This window comes from Armigeres subalbatus, chromosome 2, assembly GCF_024139115.2.
Source record: "Armigeres subalbatus isolate Guangzhou_Male chromosome 2, GZ_Asu_2, whole genome shotgun sequence".
Lineage (NCBI taxonomy): Eukaryota > Metazoa > Arthropoda > Insecta > Diptera > Culicidae > Armigeres > Armigeres subalbatus.
The window spans coordinates 85,727,020-85,745,403 of record NC_085140.1 but is presented as its reverse complement, the minus strand read 5'-3'; the positions used below and the strand labels follow the sequence as shown (position 1 = coordinate 85,745,403).

Sequence of the window (18,384 nt, the reverse complement as noted above, 5' to 3'; positions counted from 1 at the left end):
CTACAGTCCGTTGCGATCCCGCGTGATGCAGTGGCGATGCTGAAAATGTATTCCAAATGGTGGCGTCTTACCAAAAAGTCATCGAGATAGATTTCAGTTATTTACTGGAAAAACACATTGGGGAAAGAAAATTGGATATTCTCAGGTCCAGCGTTTTCTGGACAGAAAGGGTTGATGGCAAAAATGACCTGTTTCGGTGTCATCACCGTGGTAGCTTGATTGCTGTTAGTGGTTTCATCAATTCGAACACATTTATTTCCTCGGGCGCGTGCTTGAGAATCTGCTACCGAGCGAACGCCAACTTTCTGTCGTCTGCCTAACGATTAAGTTTTGCACTTTGAAAAAAATTAATCTCGAATCAACCTTTTATTGTATATGAAATGATGAACCGAAAAAAAACAATTTGATTTCCTATGACTAACCAAAACAAAACCAAAGTATCTTGCCAGAAAAGTTCACTTTCTGCTGACGAAGCCAAATCGATAAGGACACTGCTTTAGAGGAAAATTTTCTAAAGCATCCACCGACCGGCGACCGTCGCTTAGACCTACAGACGCCAAGCGATATATCTTCTTGGAGGTCAAATTTATTTTGTTACTCTTTTCAACAACATTTTTTTAAATCATTTACAGTTTTTTTATATGATGATTATGATGATGATGATGATGATGATGATGATGGTTCCGCCGCCAGCTCATAACCAAATTCAGCATCTTGCGAGAAAATTTCACAGGATGCTTTTTATTTCCAGTCTTCCATACTTCGGAACCACTCTCCGTAGAACCGCGATCAGAATGGCTTGCTTGCTGAATCTAATGAATTAATCACATTAGCTCCGTCCTTTCGTTAATCGTTATGAAATGTGATGATTCTGATTTTGGCCATGCATCGTTACTTCAAATATGTTTTTGCTTCTTATGAGTACCGAATTCGTTCTTGTACAGAGATCTGATTTTATCGCGTTTGGCATTTCGGAATCTCACCTTTACACAGAGCACACTCGATATTCAATTAAATTTGATTGATTTTTACAAGCAAGTACGGTTCAAACTTTATTTCAATTTAAGGACATAGTTGGAAGAGTACCACGATGGCAGTCAAGATGGCACCGGACCTTCCTCAGGTCAACCCTACACCTCCCGCACCTCTCTCCCACCAGCATTCGAATGCTTCGAACAGCATCGAACAAAAGTTTAATATTCAAATAACTAACCTGTTCACAGCATATTTATTCACTTCCCGTGATAATGAACATATTTATCCAAAGAGTCTTATGTATTTCAGCTTGGTGGGTTCATCACTGCACTTCACTTCTTCTCAAAGGGCACTGAAAACATCAAGTTTTTACTCACTACTTCTCCTCACATGAACACCCCGAAATGTTGATGGAATTCAAATTAAACATCAATTTTCGAAATTAATCACTTGATTAAACCGAAAACTTAATATAAACTGCTATTTTTGCCCGAAAAAAACGATTAAAAACTGATCGCGGAGAGAATCAGCGAATGTAAACAACTGCACCGGCAGCAGCATACTAATAAACAGGGTAGTTCAAAAAATAGTTTTGCTCCGCCACGCTCAGTCGATTGTGATTTATAATTTTGGTGTCATCCGATGGTTTGGGCTAGTTTGAATAGAGGCTTACCGTGCACAGGTCGTTTCTGGTTTGTATGACATTTGATATGGCGAGGTTGAATTTTACATTATTCTGATTCTGGCACTCAGTCATTGGGCGATGGCGAGGGGGGAGAGCATATGACTGGACGAAATATTCAAGATCTTCAACTCCATAGACAATCCATATAGAATGGTCGCGAATCTTTAGCATGATCATTAGGCTTCTCAGAAGGCATCAGTGAAACGTGAAATTCAACAAAATACCCAGAATTTGTCTGTGATATCTATCGCACCAGGGGCAGATACTTCTAGTCTAGTCTAGTCTACACAATCGCGCAAGGAGCAAATGCGTCATACAAAAAGTGTGACGTAGGGGTGAGTGGGGTATAAAATGCTATTGTTGCGTTACGTAATCAATGGATCTTTCCTGCGGTGTGGTTTTCGTTCAGTGAAGTCTCAGGAATGTTGCTTTCAGCTATGCGGGTTCACTCTTCGCCCGCGTTTGAAAGGAGGCACTGTAGCCAGTGTAATAAAAGGTTTAGTTTCCTATACTAGTTTTCATACAAACTTGAACCAGCTTGCGCTCAACCAGTTTTTGTTCAAATCGGTTCTTGGAGAACACTCGGAGTATGGGACGGAATCGAGTGAGCGTGGTGGTGCTTGGTCGTTTTTTGAACCACCCTTCTAATATTCTTTGTTTTTTTTATAAATTCGACACCAATACTACTACAGTATATGACAATGTTTTTACTGTACCAATACTTTCAAAGCTTTGTTTTGGTACTCAATCCACCTTCACCTTAAACAGCAAGATCGATTGCATGTTACGTTTATTTGCATGCTCCAAATATGTGTATGTATATACATTTAAAATCACTACATATTTTTACCTGCGTACTTCAGAGTATCCATATGCCAGCGTAATGGGAAATTTTATGTTAGAATATTTGTAGAATGTTAAAATTGGAAGACTTTTATCATACCGACTAGTCACTGTTAACTGTTTGGATCCATTCAAATTATTAAGAGATTTCGATTCATAACCAAACTAGAAAATCCCATCATGAGTGTTTTTCATGCAACAAAGAACGACATTTGGAAACGAAAAACCCCCTTGTCTCGCTGTCGCATGGTGCTCACCACAATTTCTATTAGTGGTGCTTGTGCTGATCATTTCGGGGCTAGAGATGTGCGCCGCCGCCGGTAGTTAATCTTAGCACCCCATGCAGCACAAGTCAGACAAAAATGGTTGCAGCAACTTGATTGTGACCAAATCTGATCGAAGTATGCCACACCACTTATCTATATTTTCTCACTCAGTTCAAGTTTGTCGGAGTTTCCGAATAAATTTTAGGAATAAAATTTAGTTTTCTATTCCTTTGCGTTATTCGGCCATTTAACATCTCTATCTGGACTTGTACACCCAAAAAACAAATCTCACAATTTTTGTATAACACCATGACATTTATAGATACTGTATTAAAATAATACAAAATTTGTTAGATTTTAATATAATGACTGTATTAAAATCTTTCGAAGCTGTACTCGATCTCCGGGGAGACTTAATCCCTTTGCCGTATCTTGCGAAAGGTTTACAAAATTTGGTAAAATATTCTACAAATATTTTCTGCATTGTATAAAGCTACTTTTTTGATGGGAAGAATAATAATTGAATGTTGTTTGGACGGTGTTTTTACAAGTTTACAAAAACATTCACCAGAGAAGCCATGAAAGATCATTTTCATATTTTTCTAATATGATAAGAAAATTATTTTGAGCTTTTTAGTGGAATGTTTTCACCTGTCATAAGACGAGTTTGAACAATCCCATTGAATTCCACCACTTAATTGTATCCTGACAGATACGTATTTCGACCTCAACAGTAAGGCCGTCTTCAGTGTCTTGTACTTGACTCGACTTCCGAGTCGAGTCAAGTACAAGACACTGAAGACGGCCTTACTGTTGAGGTCGAAATACGTATCTGTCAGGATACAATTAAGTGGTGGAATTCAATGGGATTGTTCAAACTCGTCTTATGACAGGTGATTTTTCTAATATTTTATTGAACTGCATTTAAAATATGTTAGATGTTTTTTTTTTCATGAAATAGTCAACGTCAACATAGGCGAATATGCAGCATGTCAAATATATTAAGTTTTATGAAACAGTTGATATTGGTTCACTTGATCCCTTAAACTCGGGGAGATAAGATGTCGCTTTTATTAATTCAATCACAGTTTCAAAATAAACGTTGGGCATATACATGCATTGAAACAGATTGAAACGACAGTTCCCAGAAAAACAAATTTATATTTGTCGTTTTCCCATGTATAAAAATAAACAATGTAGATAAATACTGTGCATCTGGTAACCCTACATCGCTCTCATGACGTTTACCGATATAAATAAATGAGTTCCGTTGTTCTGTGGAAATCTCATTTTTTGTAGAAAATCAAGTAAGTTACATATAATATTTATAGAATATAGTCATATTTTACATTATTGTACATCTTTCACAAAATGCCTCGCAAGTACAAAGCAAAACAGGGCTCCAAACCGCGGTGTCCGGCCGACAAAGCTTCCTTGGTGGAAGCATTAGCCGCTGTTTTGGATGGTTATCCCATCAAAACGACAGCCAGACGATTCGGTATTCCGGTTATGACCGTAAAACGCTACGCTCGGAAGCAGAAGTTACCGGATGCGTTGATCCGGTAAGGACCAAGTTATGGTTCTTCGACGAACAAGAAGAAATGCTATAGGAATATTTGTTGAAAGCCAGCAAACTCAACCACGGACTTTCTCCCACTGATGTACGGCAATTAGCATATCAATTTGCACAAACGAAACAAATAATAAGCCTATTGCTGAGAAGTGGATTAATGGTTTGGCGACATTCGAGTGGTATTATGGCTTCATGCGTCGCCGGAAAAGTTTGTCGCTAAGAAAACCACAAGCAACAAATCAGAACCGTGCTAAAAGCACCTAAAAGCTTCAACAAGCACAACGTTGGAAAATGTTTCGTCAACTTGCGATCACTCAAGACACTCAAGGCAAGCGACATATGGTATCTGGACGAAACTGGCATGACAACTGTGCCTAATCCAAAGAAGGTGGTAGCAGGAAAAGGAAGCAAGCAGGTTAGCAAAGTAACATCAGGTGAATGTGGTGAATTAGTAACAGCATGTTGTGCAGTTAATGCAGCTGGTGGTTTCATTCCACCGTTCATGATCTTCCCTCGTAAAAACTAGTAAGACGGAAGTTGAACAACTGCTATCCTGGAACAGCTGGTAGCACTCATCAAAGTGGGTGGATGAATGCAGCGAATTTTGTGAAATTTTTGTGAAATACTCGAAGTGTTCAATTGAGAAGCCGTGCTTGATGATATTGGACATTGACATGACAGTTATATTAGCATCAATTTTCTGTCTTACTCGAAGGCTAATGGAACTGATTTGCTAACAATTCCCCCACACACTTCATATAAGTTGCCATCATTGGATATAACTTTTTGTGGTTCGTAGAAATCACGTTACAATCGTGCATGCGATAATTGGATGGCACAACATGCAGGAAAAACATTATCCATCTAGGTATGAGGTTGCGGATTGTTTCAACCAAGCCTTTACACAAGCTTTCACTGCGATAAACATCATGAGTGGTTTCGAACAACCGGGATTTATCCGTTCAATCCGAATATATTCACTGATGATGACTACCTTTCTTCCTATGTGATTGATAGGCCTCAACAATCCGGCGAATGTGTAATCATTGATTCCACAGTCCAGAATTCCTCCGAACAAAGTATTGAACAGCAGGACCAAAGCAAAGAGGATCCGGATGAAACGGAAACAACAATCGATAGCCCTATCGAATCCAGTGATGGTCAACAAAAAGTTCCCAGAAAGCGATGTGGACCGGCTAGATTTAAATCAGAGTCGGATTCGCCACCAGTCCTGATGCTAGTATCTCAGAAATCGGTTCAAATCGTCTCTCCCACTTCAAATCTTCCAACACCGAACATCAAGCCTTAACCAGCAAAAGGGCATTGAAACTGTCCAAAATAAAATAAGAACTCCAGAAGACATAAGACCATTCGCGAAAGCATCACCACGCAAAAACACAAGGAAAGGTCGGAAACGAAGGAAGACACAAATTCTGACAGACACTCCAGTTCGGATCAAAATCGAAGAACAGTGCAGAGTCCAGCAAAGGAAGCAATAAAATGGAAGCAGAACCAAAAGAAGACAGCCCGTCGTAAGCTTTAATTTAAAACTATTTCGAAAATGAAAGCTTTGTCGTATACACTGTATAAAAAATCTAAAAGTCTATTCTATGACTTTTAGATTTTTTATACAGTGTCTCGTTTTACATGACGTGTAAAACTTTTTATTGTACCGAATTGCGCTAGTTTGTCGATGATATAATGGTTTGGTGTGATAAAGGATGATTGTATCTTGCACCAGAATCAATAATCACGGTTGTAGCATTTGAAACAATTGAGTTATTAACACATTATAAAATCGATTAAGAGAAATCGATCAATACAGTTACGCCCCTATGAAACTAAGCGCGAGATTTTTTTTTTAACAATCCTAAATTGACTGGGAGATCGATACCTGCATCATTTTTGGTGTAGCGAGCAGAAGTAATACACGTCTTATTTGTTTGATGGTTTATTCAGAATGATCTTACATATTGTCTGTCATGTCACAACTGTAAATGTCTAATGTCAATGACTACTGTGATTTATGTCTAAGTGTAATATTATAAGTACTTTAGTAGTTATTATCATCTATCGATTACTACATCTCGGTCATTCTGAATTAGAGATGTCCTCATCGACATCATCATCAGAGAATGGGCTAGTAGAAGAAAACCCCTCTTTATATTCTTGTACAATTTTTCGTTTTTTATTTACACTATGTTTATTATACGCTTGAAGCTTTTGAATATTATGTTTCGCTTCATTTCTGCTGTGAGTAATGTTCTTACTCTGAATACATGGTTGATTATTTTAAACAAAACTTTCTAAATTATGCTCAACTATATTAGAATGCTTGAAGAAGTGTAGTGGCTGACGAAAATCCTGACATCTTAGCAACATTTTTCAACTGTTTGTTTGGAATTCCTTCAATAATATATTCGATTAGCTCCACTTCGCCAAGGTTCAATGGTGAAGCGAGAATTCGTTTAGCAATATAGTAGTCTTGAAATGTTTTGTACCTTTCCATCTTCGAAGCTCCAGTTTTTTCAGCAATGTAATTGTACTCTTAGTTACAGAAAACGTTACTTCCAGAAGGTTGAGAAATTCAGATAGATTCATAGCGAAGCGATTTGGATACGACACCATCCATCTCTGGGCATTCCCTCGTGAATGATGAAAAACGAACAACTTCAGTACTTCAGTTTTAATGTGAATTTGATTTTTCATGTATTCTACAGAGTTGATAAAGTGCAGCATGCTCCACATTTTCATCTCCATTTCCAGAAAAATATGGAAGAAATTCGCAAATTTCACTCAGTTTCAAGCCAATACTTGATGTTCTGGTTTTATCTAATACATCTAGGCATACAAATCTTGATGCTTGCTCTCCAGTCATGTTTTTAAAACGAACGCTAGAATAAAATAGACCCCATCTCGCGGTCCTTAGCCTCTTACCCAGCAACTCCTATCCCTACCTCCCCGTGGTGCTGGCCGGGATACGAGCAACCTTAGGGAAGATCGGGTAACCAACCCCGGTGGGAACTATGGTCGTATGCTGACAGGGAAGGGGATTTGCTCCTCTCCGGAGGTGCAAATCTTATTGAGCGTCTGTTCTCCATGTCAGGATCGGCTCACAACAGCGTCTGTTCTCCATGTTAGGGGCGGCTGATCATCGTCCGAGTGCCAGCGATGGACTCTAAGTGAATCTGTGCGCCTCTGTCCACCGGTAATAAGGAGGAATGGTCCTCTGGAAATTTAGGGGTTTGGTGTCAGGCCCTGCAAGCCAGCCTTTAAAAATCATAAGCAACGAACAATCAACAAGAGAGTACGGACCGGAACCATCGGCGAAGACCACTGCGACGAAAAGGGACTAGCGATTGGAAACTCGGTTCGTGGAACTGCAAATCTCTCAACTTCATCGGGAGCACACGCATACTCGCCGATGTGCTCAAGGACCGTGGATTCGGCATCGTAGCGCTGCAGGAGGTTTGTTGGAAGGGATCAATGGTGCGAACGTTTAGAGGTAATCATACCATCTACCAGAGCTGCGGCAACACACATGAGCTGGGAACAGCTTTCATAGTGATGGGCGATATGCAAAGGCGCGTGATCGGGTGGTGGCCGATCAATGAAAGAATGTGCAGGTTGAGGATCAAAGGCCGGTTCTTCAACTTCAGCATAATCAACGTCCATAGCCCACACTCCGGAAGCACTGATGATGATAAGGACGCATTCTACGCGCAGCTGGAACGTGAGTACGACAACTGCCCAAGCCACGACGTCAAAATCATCATAGGAGATTTGAACGCTCAGGTTGGCCAAGAGGAGGAGTTTAGACCGACTATTGGAAAGTTCAGCGCTCACCGGCTGACGAACGAAAACGGCCTACGACTAATTGATTTCGCCGCCTCCAAGAATATGGCCATTCGTAGCACCTACTTCCAACACAGCCTCCCGTATCGGTACACCTGGAGATCACCACTGCAGACAGAATCACAAATCGACCACGTTCTGATTGATGGACGGCACTTCTCCGACATTATCGACGTCAGGACATATCGTGGCGCTAACATCGACTCTGACCACTATCTGGTGATGGTTAAACTGCGCCCAAAACTATCCGTCATCAACAATGTTCGGTACCGACGACCGCCGCGGTACGACCTAGAGCGACTGAAGCAACCTGATGTCGCCACTGCATACGCGCAGCATCTCGAGGCAGCGTTGCCGGAAGAGGGTGAGCTCGATGGGGCCCCTCTTGAGGACTGCTGGAGTACAGTTAAAGCAGCCATTAACGACGCAGCGGAGAACAACGTCGGGTATATGGGTCGAAGTCGACGGAACGATTGGTTCGACGAAGAGTGCTGACAGATTCTGGAGGAGAAGGACGCAGCGCGGGCGGTCGCGCTGCAGCAAGGTACCCGGCAGAACGTGGAACGTTATAGACGGAAGCGGAGACAGCAGACCCGCCTTTTTCAGGAGAAGAAACGCCGCCTGGAAGAAGCGGAGTGCGAGGAGATGGAACAGCTGTGCCGTTCTCAAGATACACGCAAGTTCTATCAGAAGCTCAACGCATCCCGCAAAGGCTTCGTGCCGCGAGCCGAAATGTGCCGGGATAAGGATGGGAGCATCTTGACGGACGAACGTGTGGTGATCGAAAGGTGGAAGCAGCACTACGAGGAACACCTGAATGGCGCTGAGAGTACAGGCAGTGAAAGTCAAGGCAGCGGAGGAGATGACTACGTCAGTTCAGCGGACGATGGAAGCCAACCAGCCCCCACCTTGAGAGAAGTTAAGGATGCCATTCAACAGCTAAAGACCAATAAAGCAGCTGGTAAGGATAGTATTGGAGCTGAGCTCATCAAGATGGGCCCGGAAAAGCTGGCCACTTGCCTGCACAAACTGATAGTCAGAATCTGGGAAACCGAACAGCTACCGGAGGAGTGGAAGGAAGGGGTTATATGCCCCATCTACAAGAAAGGCGACAAACTGGAGTGTGAGAACTTTCGAGCGATCACCATCCTTAATGCCGCCTACAAAGTGATATCCCAGATCATCTTCCGTCGTCTGTCACCATTAGTGAACGAGTTCGTGGGAAGTTATCAAGCCGGCTTCGTTGACGGCCGCTCGACAACGGACCAGATCTTTACTGTACGGCAAATCCTTCAAAAATGCCGTGAATACCAGGTCCCAACGCACCATCTGTTCGTTGATTTCAAGGCGGCATACGACAGTATAGACCGCGTAGAGCTATGGAAAATTATGGACGAGAACAGCTTCCCTGGGAAGCTTACCAGACTGATCAAAGCAACGGTGGATGGTGTGCAAAACTGTGTGAAGATTTCGGGCGAACACTCCAGTTCGTTCGAATCGCGCCGGGGACTAAGGCAAGGTGATGGACTTTCGTGCCTGTTGTTCAACATCCTTGCTAACGGCTGACAACAACGTTAGTCGTGAAATACGAAGGCGCATCATCTGTGGAAGTCGGGCCTACTATGGGCTCCAGAAGAAACTGCGGTCGAAAAAGATTCGCCACCGCACCAAATGTGTCATGTACAAGACGTTAATAAGACCGGTTGTCCTCTACGGACATGAAACATGGACAATGCTCGAGGAGGACTTGCAAGCACTCGGAGTATTCGAGAGACGGGTGCTTAAGACCATCTTTGGCGGTGTGCAAGAAGACGGTGTGTGGCGGCGAAGAATGAACCATGAGCTCGCCCAACTCTACGGCGAACCCAGTATCCAGAAGGTAGCTAAAGCCGGAAGGGTACGATGGGCAGGACATGTTGCAAGAATGCCGGACAGCAACCCTGCAAAGATGGTGTTCGCTTCCGATCCGGCAGGTACGAGACGGCGTGGAGCGCAGCGAGCGAGATGGGCAGACCAGGTGCAGAACGACTTGGCGAGCGTGGGGCGTATCCGAGGATGGAGAGATGCGGCATCGAACCGTGCATTGTGGCGTCAAATTGTTGATTCAGTGTTATCTGTTTAGATGTTAACTAAATAAATGAAATGAAATGAAAATGAATGTGTTAATAACTCAATTGTTTCAAATGCTACAACCGTGATTATTGATTCTGGTGCAAGATACAATCATCCTTTATCACACCAAACCATTATATCACCGAAAAACTAGCGCAATTCGGTACAATAATAAAAAGAAAACATCGACGAAGAGAAATCGATCTATACAGTTACACCCCTATGAAACTAAGCGCGAGAAATAGCATAAATTGGTTTAACACAGTTACAAGAGATTCTCTGAATGCCCATGAGCATCATTGCAACGGAAAGCAATATGTAGTGGGTCAGATTGGTAGGTATTCATTCGGTTGGAGGTCAGTAAGTGACTAAATATTTCTATTGAACTTCGAAGCAGAAATTCCCTCTTTTCACTTCATTTTATTGAACTACCATTAAGCTTATTAACGTTCTGACTCGCACCGTTGTAAAAATACAACACTTTCGAAAAAAGCACGTTTGTTGTTCACAAGAGCATGTGACTGCGTGAGAGATTCAGGACCATGCTAGTCCCGGAAGGTTAAATAGCTGGGATTCTGTCAAATCGCACTAAGCGCCTTTTAAAAGCTATGGTTTAACAGATTCATTTGGTCACATATCGTATTGGATATCACTCAACCCCATAAAATGGGATATCCTACAACAAATGTACGTATGAATTGATTTCCGTTTTCCTTTCATAAAAAATATCACATGTCAGGCAAAAAGCCGCTTAGAGTGGTTTAGCAGAACGCCGACCAAATGTAAATTATAATTTTCACGACTGGAGATAATTCTCGAGGAAAGTGCAGAAGTACCTAGTATACTATACACTGCCACGGCTAATCGGAATAACAAACGCAGCCGCCAACAATTTTCATACCGGCGCACACCTCTATTCGAGGCATTATAGTCATGATTCATGGTAAGAAAAGATACGAATGTACTCTTAATCCTCTGTTCCTCTCACAATACCTTCCAATCTGTCTATCAAACTAATTTAGTTTTTTATCCAATGCCGACTTGAACTGCCCACAGTTCAAAGACCGATTGCCATTTGCTAGGGTGTGGGCTGTCCACCGTACTCGCTATGACACAATTGATCATTATTTTTTTAATTCTCCTCCAGTAAAGTGAAAGCCGACCACAAGATCCCGACGATCGATAGAACATAATGGTCCGGGAGTGAGCTCCCGACCAAGATAACACACAAATAAGAACCAGCTCACACAAAACGATTAATCTCTGTGCCCATGCCCACCCAAAGCATGGGAATAAGTACAACCGCTAATTCGGAAAGGAAAATCAAACTAAGAGCAAAGATAAATAAATGATCTCATTCGACAACAGCTTCTGCTGCTGGCACGATTAATTTCGGTCCCAACAAAAACATCCCACTGATTAGATCCGCAACTCCCGGATATGGCGAAGCTCTAGAACCATTGAACTGTAAAGAGCGACTGTAATCTCGAGATCCGAGATCTAACCGGTGTTGGTCGTGATTTCGTTTCGTTTGCGCCGTCAAACCGAACAGGAGGGCAGCCAATGGACATCATTCCTCCATCCGTCTGTCGGTTGGTCAATGATATGTCTGACTGCTGTGCGTACCATTTCCTGAAGAGTTTGCGGAATTTCATTCCGTTTCATTGCCGATCAATTGCGGCAGACACAGTGCTAGTGAGATGAGAGCAAATCATGACCTAGCGAAAATACAATGCAAATGGTTTGGCGTTGCTTTGAAGGGTCGATAAAAGGGAGGAGATAGATTAATGGTAAACATAATTACATAACCGGAGGTACCATATCGCTATTGGAATTAGGTTTGAGTGTGCAAAAAATACGCAATGATTTAAGCGAATTATTGGCGTTGCCAATTACGATTAATTGGGAACGATGCTAGTTGGGGGTGTACTTACTATTGATGGAATGTGTAAATTCGATAAATGTTCCAATGCTGAGATCTATAATTATTGTTTGTTTTTCTTCCTTCTCATTCCAGTGAATAAAACGATTTTCACGACAGGTGAGTATTTGATTATTTGTTAAGAAACCTTTCTCAAGCATAAGGTAAGACAGGTGTATTGCGGATTTATAAATAAGCAAATAGTAGTTTTTTGCAACTAGTTGCAGAAAGATTATCGAACGAGGCTTGCCTACCTCAACCGGAAAAATGTCTACGTGCGACTAGTCGAGTCAAGTACGAGACACTGAAGACGGTCATGGTTGAAGAATACAACATGGTGGAATCAAATGGAATAGTACTAAACTCGTCTTAAAACTAAAGGAGGAACATAATTTTATTGAATTTCTTAATAATTTCATAAGTTCTTCAAGTCTCAAATATTAGCTGCGCTAGCGTAACTAAAATACATGTTCTTTTCTTTTATATATAAAAACAGTCAAAAAAAATCCTTCTGAATATGTTTATAACATTGTGATATTGGTTTACTTTCTGCAAAATATGTACGAGACCTTTTAGATACGAGTTGGAAGTGCATCAACATTATACAGAACGTTCTTTAGCACGTACGTCCCCAACCCCCTCAAAATTCAAATCCACATAGCGCAGCCAATTTCTAACGGATTTTCAAGAAATCTTCTGGAATTGATCACAAATTTCCTATAGTTTCAGGAACCGAGGTCAATTTTTGTGCAATGACCATGGTTTCGGATATATTCCGGGGAGTACTGGGGTTACCTCCCTCCCGGAAAAAATGGTTACTTGCAGATCGGATTCGAAATCCATCTTGCGACATGTCAAGCTTCATGATTTTGCAAAACAAGTACACTGGAGTCCATTTCGGTGATTTTCGATCGAATTGGCCACCTTCCGGGTACTTCCAGGTAGACCTGTGCGCTGATTGAAATTTTACCGGCGGTGGCGTGATAGATCATTTTCAGGCAGCGGCGGCGGCGTCACGCCGTTGGTGATCAGCGGTGGCGTGGATCGGCGTGAACCAGATTCTTTGGATTTTTGTGATTTTTTTAAGGTAATCTCCAGATATGTACATACCGTGGTTGAATTGCGTCCGTTTTTTGGCTCGAATTTGCACACTGTGCAGCGGCGGGGGCGCCGTTGGTGATCGTCGGCGGCGTGAACCAGTTTTAAGCGCGAAAATTTCTTCAAAAGTTCCTCCAGGAATTCCTCCAGGAAAGTTTCTCCAGTAATTCCTCGAAAATCACCGAAATGGACTCCAGTGTACTTGTTTTGCAAAATCATGAAGTTTGACATGTCGCAAGATAGGTTCCAAGATTTAACGGATATTGGCCACTTCCCCAAGGGAACCTGGCCCTGGATGTACCCGGAGGGTGGTCAATTCGATCTAATATCGCAGAAATTTACTCCAGTGTACTTGTTTTGCAAAATCATGAAGTTTGACATGTTGCAAGTGACCATTTTTTCCGGGAGGGAGGTAACCCCAGTACTCCCCGGAATATATCCGAAACCATGGTCATTGCACGAAAATTAACCTCGGTTCGTAAAACTATAGGAATTTTGTGATCGATTCCAGAAGATTGCTTGAAAATCCGTTGGCTGAGCTACGTGGTTTTGAATTTTGGGTTTTGTCGTAAAATGGGGGTTGGGGACGTACGTGTTAAGGCAGTCTATATTAATGATTATTGTTGTTTAAGGGCGACCAAAAATTTCAAACGGATCCCATTTGAGCCAGTTAAATCCCGCTCCGAAGTGACTCGGTCGATGGTCCGAATCGCTAGGATCAAGTAAAACTCAACTCCGGACTGGATCTGTCGTTGGATTAGAACCACTACTAAACCTATTTGAGTCTCAATAGAATTTCTAGAGTGAGATGGAGAGAATTATAAGGATGGTTCCAACTTCCAAAAAATTAGAAGAAGTTATTCTCGTTGAGCATGAGCATGAGCATGAGCATGATTGACCGCCCACGGTTGCTCCTCCGTTATTGCCAGGTCAGCTGTAATTACACAGAGAACCAACAGATGAAGTTTGGGATTAACATCATCTTCAATGTGTAAGAACTGGTGATCCAAAAATAAGCAATACCAGCGCCGGCCGTGTCCGAATGCAGGTCAATTAAGGAATAGGTAGGAAATGTTGACATGATACTCGCTTAGATAGAAGCCGACGAGTCATCTGCACTTCCATGAGAAATCACTGGGATGTTGGATATATGGGGTAGGGAGTGTGGCAGGGTTCGTTTTGGTAAACGGTATGCCGTGTAAAGCGTGTAGTTTAAACGATTTAGAACAAAAACACAATCAAACGAACACTAATTATTTAAATTACCGACGCACAAAGCAGAATAATATTTCGATGACCGGCCAATCGTTCTGCTTACTGAAGGTGTCTGGACGCGAAATTAATTTTCATTTTTTTTACCCGCACAAAGCAGAACAAAATTTCGGCGACCGGCCGATCGTTCTGCTTACCGCACTATGCAGAACAAAAATTCCGTGATCGACCGATCGTTCTGCCTACTAAAGAACACTTCTTGACGCGAAATTAATTTTCATTTTCTGATTACGTACTCGCACCCGAGAATTTTATCGGGGAATTTCAAAAGAATTTTTTTGATAATAATCTAAAGGACTTCCAGTGATAAATGCCTTTAATATCCCGCAGTTTCACTGAACGTAAAGATAAGGAGCTGTAAAGAAATCTCACGAGATTGTATTCCGCGTAGGTCCTGGATGCCTTTCCACGGTGTCTTTGTCCGACAAGGCTTACCTTCAAAAAATCAATATCTCTGAAATATCTCTAAAACACCCATCACGCGAAAGTATAGGCTCTCCTCTTTCACGTAGGTGCATTTTTTAAATGTTATATCGGGGGTCATTTTCCATACATTTTTAGGGGGGTTAAATCAGCTATCATTAGAGATTTCCTGAGTTTTCTATATGGAGTTGCGTTGCGTTGCGTTGTAACGGAGTATTTCGTAGATTGCATACTGATAGTTGTCATGTATATTCTTTACCTTTCTTACCCCAATTGCTTATGGATTTCCATTTGGGATTCAATGGAAATCCAATTGGGGTCCAAAATGATAAAACATGAAAGCTATCATTGCCGGCCACGCCCATCTTCTCCGTTACTAGGAAAGGGAAGGAAATGATGATATGACATCTACTTAACGAGAGGCCAGCGACTCACCGACGCCCTCATAGATGTCAAGGAATTGGATGGTGGGTAGGGTATGTGGTTTAGGAGTATCATTATAAGCAAATGATAGAAAATTTGAAGAAATACGTTGGGAGTGACTTTGCAAAAAATTTATGTCACTCCATTATCCTTGCGGATGATTTTCCTCGGATGGGGCGAAGGTATTAGCCTTGCCCTGGCTAATAGCCTAGGTTTAAGCGCCTTTGCTCGCTCTCTGAAACGAAAAAAGAGCAAAAAGAAATTAAATTCCCCTTCCCCCCTGATATGATAATGATTTTGGTCAACAAATGAATTCTAAGTGGATGAATAAATGATCAAACGGCTGCAAACAATCCTCTATCATTGACACAGGTTTGCATCGCTACAGAAAATATGCTGCTTTTATAATCCATGGTTCCCTTATGAGGTTAACTAATACAGTTTTTATTCCATGGTGGCTGTCAATCATTTAGTTACGCACTATGGCTCCTATTCAATGCAATATACCTATAAGCGTTGGGCAATATAATACAACTAGCGTCACCTAAATCCAGAATTTTGGCTTGACCAATTAAATGAACCTTTCAAATATTAACTAGATGCTGTTTCAGTAGGAATGAGTCAAAGATGTTTTTCACCACAAACTATGAAACATTCTCTATCGACCAGATTTGACCAGACCAGAAATTGCATGATTTTGTCACATAAAACGAAAAGAACGAACCCTGTATAGAAATATACTTTTGGGACACCTTTACCATCTGAAATGCCATCTTAAGGCCACCGTCTAGTGAGTTTGCGCTTTGAACAATTTAATGCGAGAGTATCGTAAAACTGATTTTAGAACAACAATTTTGACCAAATTGATTGAAATATTCGACCTCCGAAACAAAACCTGCATCAGGAATTTGATATTCTTTGAAATGCGTGAAAAACAATGTGAAAGTTTTTCCGGGATTTTCCAGGGTACTTCGGGGACTGTCGCAAGGGTCCACCAAATTTTACCACCGAACGACTTTTCCCGCGAACTACGCAAAATTCAAAGTGGTGACATATGTATTTTTATGTTGTAAACTGTTGACACAAGTCAAAAGGATGTGTATGTTCCATCACTTATGCAAATAAATTCAATTTTCCGGGAAAAACTACGAATTTCCCAAGTCAGCTCAATCAGAGGGTCTATGCGGAAAAAAAATATTCAAAAAAAATGAATGATGAAAATGATGAAAATGAAAATCTTTCACCATAATTTCAATATCTCAGAAGTTTTCCCTGGTTTTCCCGAATTTTACATTAATTAGATGGTGAAGCGTTACGAAGCGCGAAAGAGGGAAGCGAAGTAAATATAAACGTAGCGTTCCGGTCTTTGACGATCGGTACGATACAAGGCCATCGGTCGGCGCGACCTATCTACGTATAAGAGGGGATCTTCGATAATCTTAATGGTTAATTATAGTATGTGAGCAAAAATTAAACAGGAAAAAGTTTTATAATCAATTGCTATCAGAGTTATCATAACCTTGTCTAATTTAAAAATGGAAAAATGATTATAGTGTAAACTCAACAACAACCAAACATACTTACCCTATTCTACATACCTACACATGACTCAATTAACATCCCCTTCAGAGGAGATCGTACCTTGTACGAAGCCCTACTTATCATAAAAAATATCCAGAGCGTCAAGACGAGCATCTCTTCCCCGTTAATTCTGCTACTCAAGACATCGCCAATTCCGTCGTTCCATCGTCGATGGTGTTAATGAAAGTGCATGTACAGCCATGTAATACCAACGGATCCCTTATTCCAGCTCCAAACGCCAAGTTTTGAGCTTGGTAGTTCTTGTTGTTTCCTAGGCACTGATTCGAAAAAAAAGCCCGGATCTTCTAGAACGGATTGTCAGACTATCCGTTTTGTAGCTATTTCCCGTCATTGAAGCACAAGCACTTTGGGTGACAACAGTTTTTTCTTTTTATTTTTGTAGCAAACTTTTTGGAAAATCGATAAAACTGACATCTCTGTAAGAAAAATGTCCTGAGTTTTCTATATGGAGTTCGCACCAAAAATAGCGAAAAAAAAAATTGTTCCAGATCCCCGATAGAACATTTTGGTTTACCCACTACATATATGAAAGAGGAGAGCACACACTCTCGCGTTGCGGGCGCTTCAGAAATACTGACTTCCGAAAAATAATATCTTTCCATAGAGACACCGTGTCTTTGAACTGAAAATTATATTTTATATTATTATATTATATTATATTTGATTTACTTTGAATGAAACTGTCAACTATAATATTTCTTATTGAATAATTATTGAAATCAAAATTGTTTTCTGTTCTGAACACTGTGCAAATGGTTACTTGTGGTTGTTAGATTGATTCTTCCATATAAGCATATGAAGTATATATGTGAGAATATTTTTTTCCATATCATTATCAAGGATTCATCTTATCCCAAATCAAATGAATGAAGCATAATTTTCTATGGTTCGTCGCTAACATTGATGACGAACTATTCAATACATGTTTATACATATAAGAAGATCTATGCATAAGTCAATAATACGAATAACAGTATCGACTGTGCGACGTGACCTATCATGCGCAACAAAGTGCTAGTAGAAATATAATTGATAAAATTTAAAATACTAATCATTAAGAAGTATATAAAGGTTTGATCTCACCAAAACTGATAGCTGGAAATGGAGGCTGGAGCCCTGCGTGTCTAGACTTGACAAATTCGTTTCTAGGTTTCACTTCGAGGCATTTTCCTTCGTATGCCTTTTGAGGGTGGCGCCGAGTTTACCGCCCCGCAATAGTTCGATTTTTTCATCCAGTGCTCATCCTCACCCAAAGGTCGATCCTTAACCTGTAGATTGCCATCTTCGTTTGTTCCTCACTGGCAGTGATAAATTTAACATTCCTTCTGTATGTAGA

General features: G+C 41.1%; 1 protein-coding gene across 3 annotated transcripts in view; it reads left to right on the top strand.

Moving 5' to 3' along the window:
* The window catches only part of LOC134209689 (uncharacterized), a 348,850-nt gene that overhangs the window by 68,101 nt on the left and 262,365 nt on the right, over positions 1 to 18,384 (top strand). For 2 of the 3 annotated variants that reach the window (XM_062685698.1, XM_062685699.1), the window contains exon 2: positions 12,327 to 12,350. The exons of the other annotated variant lie outside the window; for it this stretch is intronic. The gene's annotated coding sequence lies outside the window, so the exon portion shown is untranslated. The remainder of the gene's footprint in view (positions 1 to 12,326; positions 12,351 to 18,384) is intronic. 3 annotated transcript variants of the gene reach the window in all.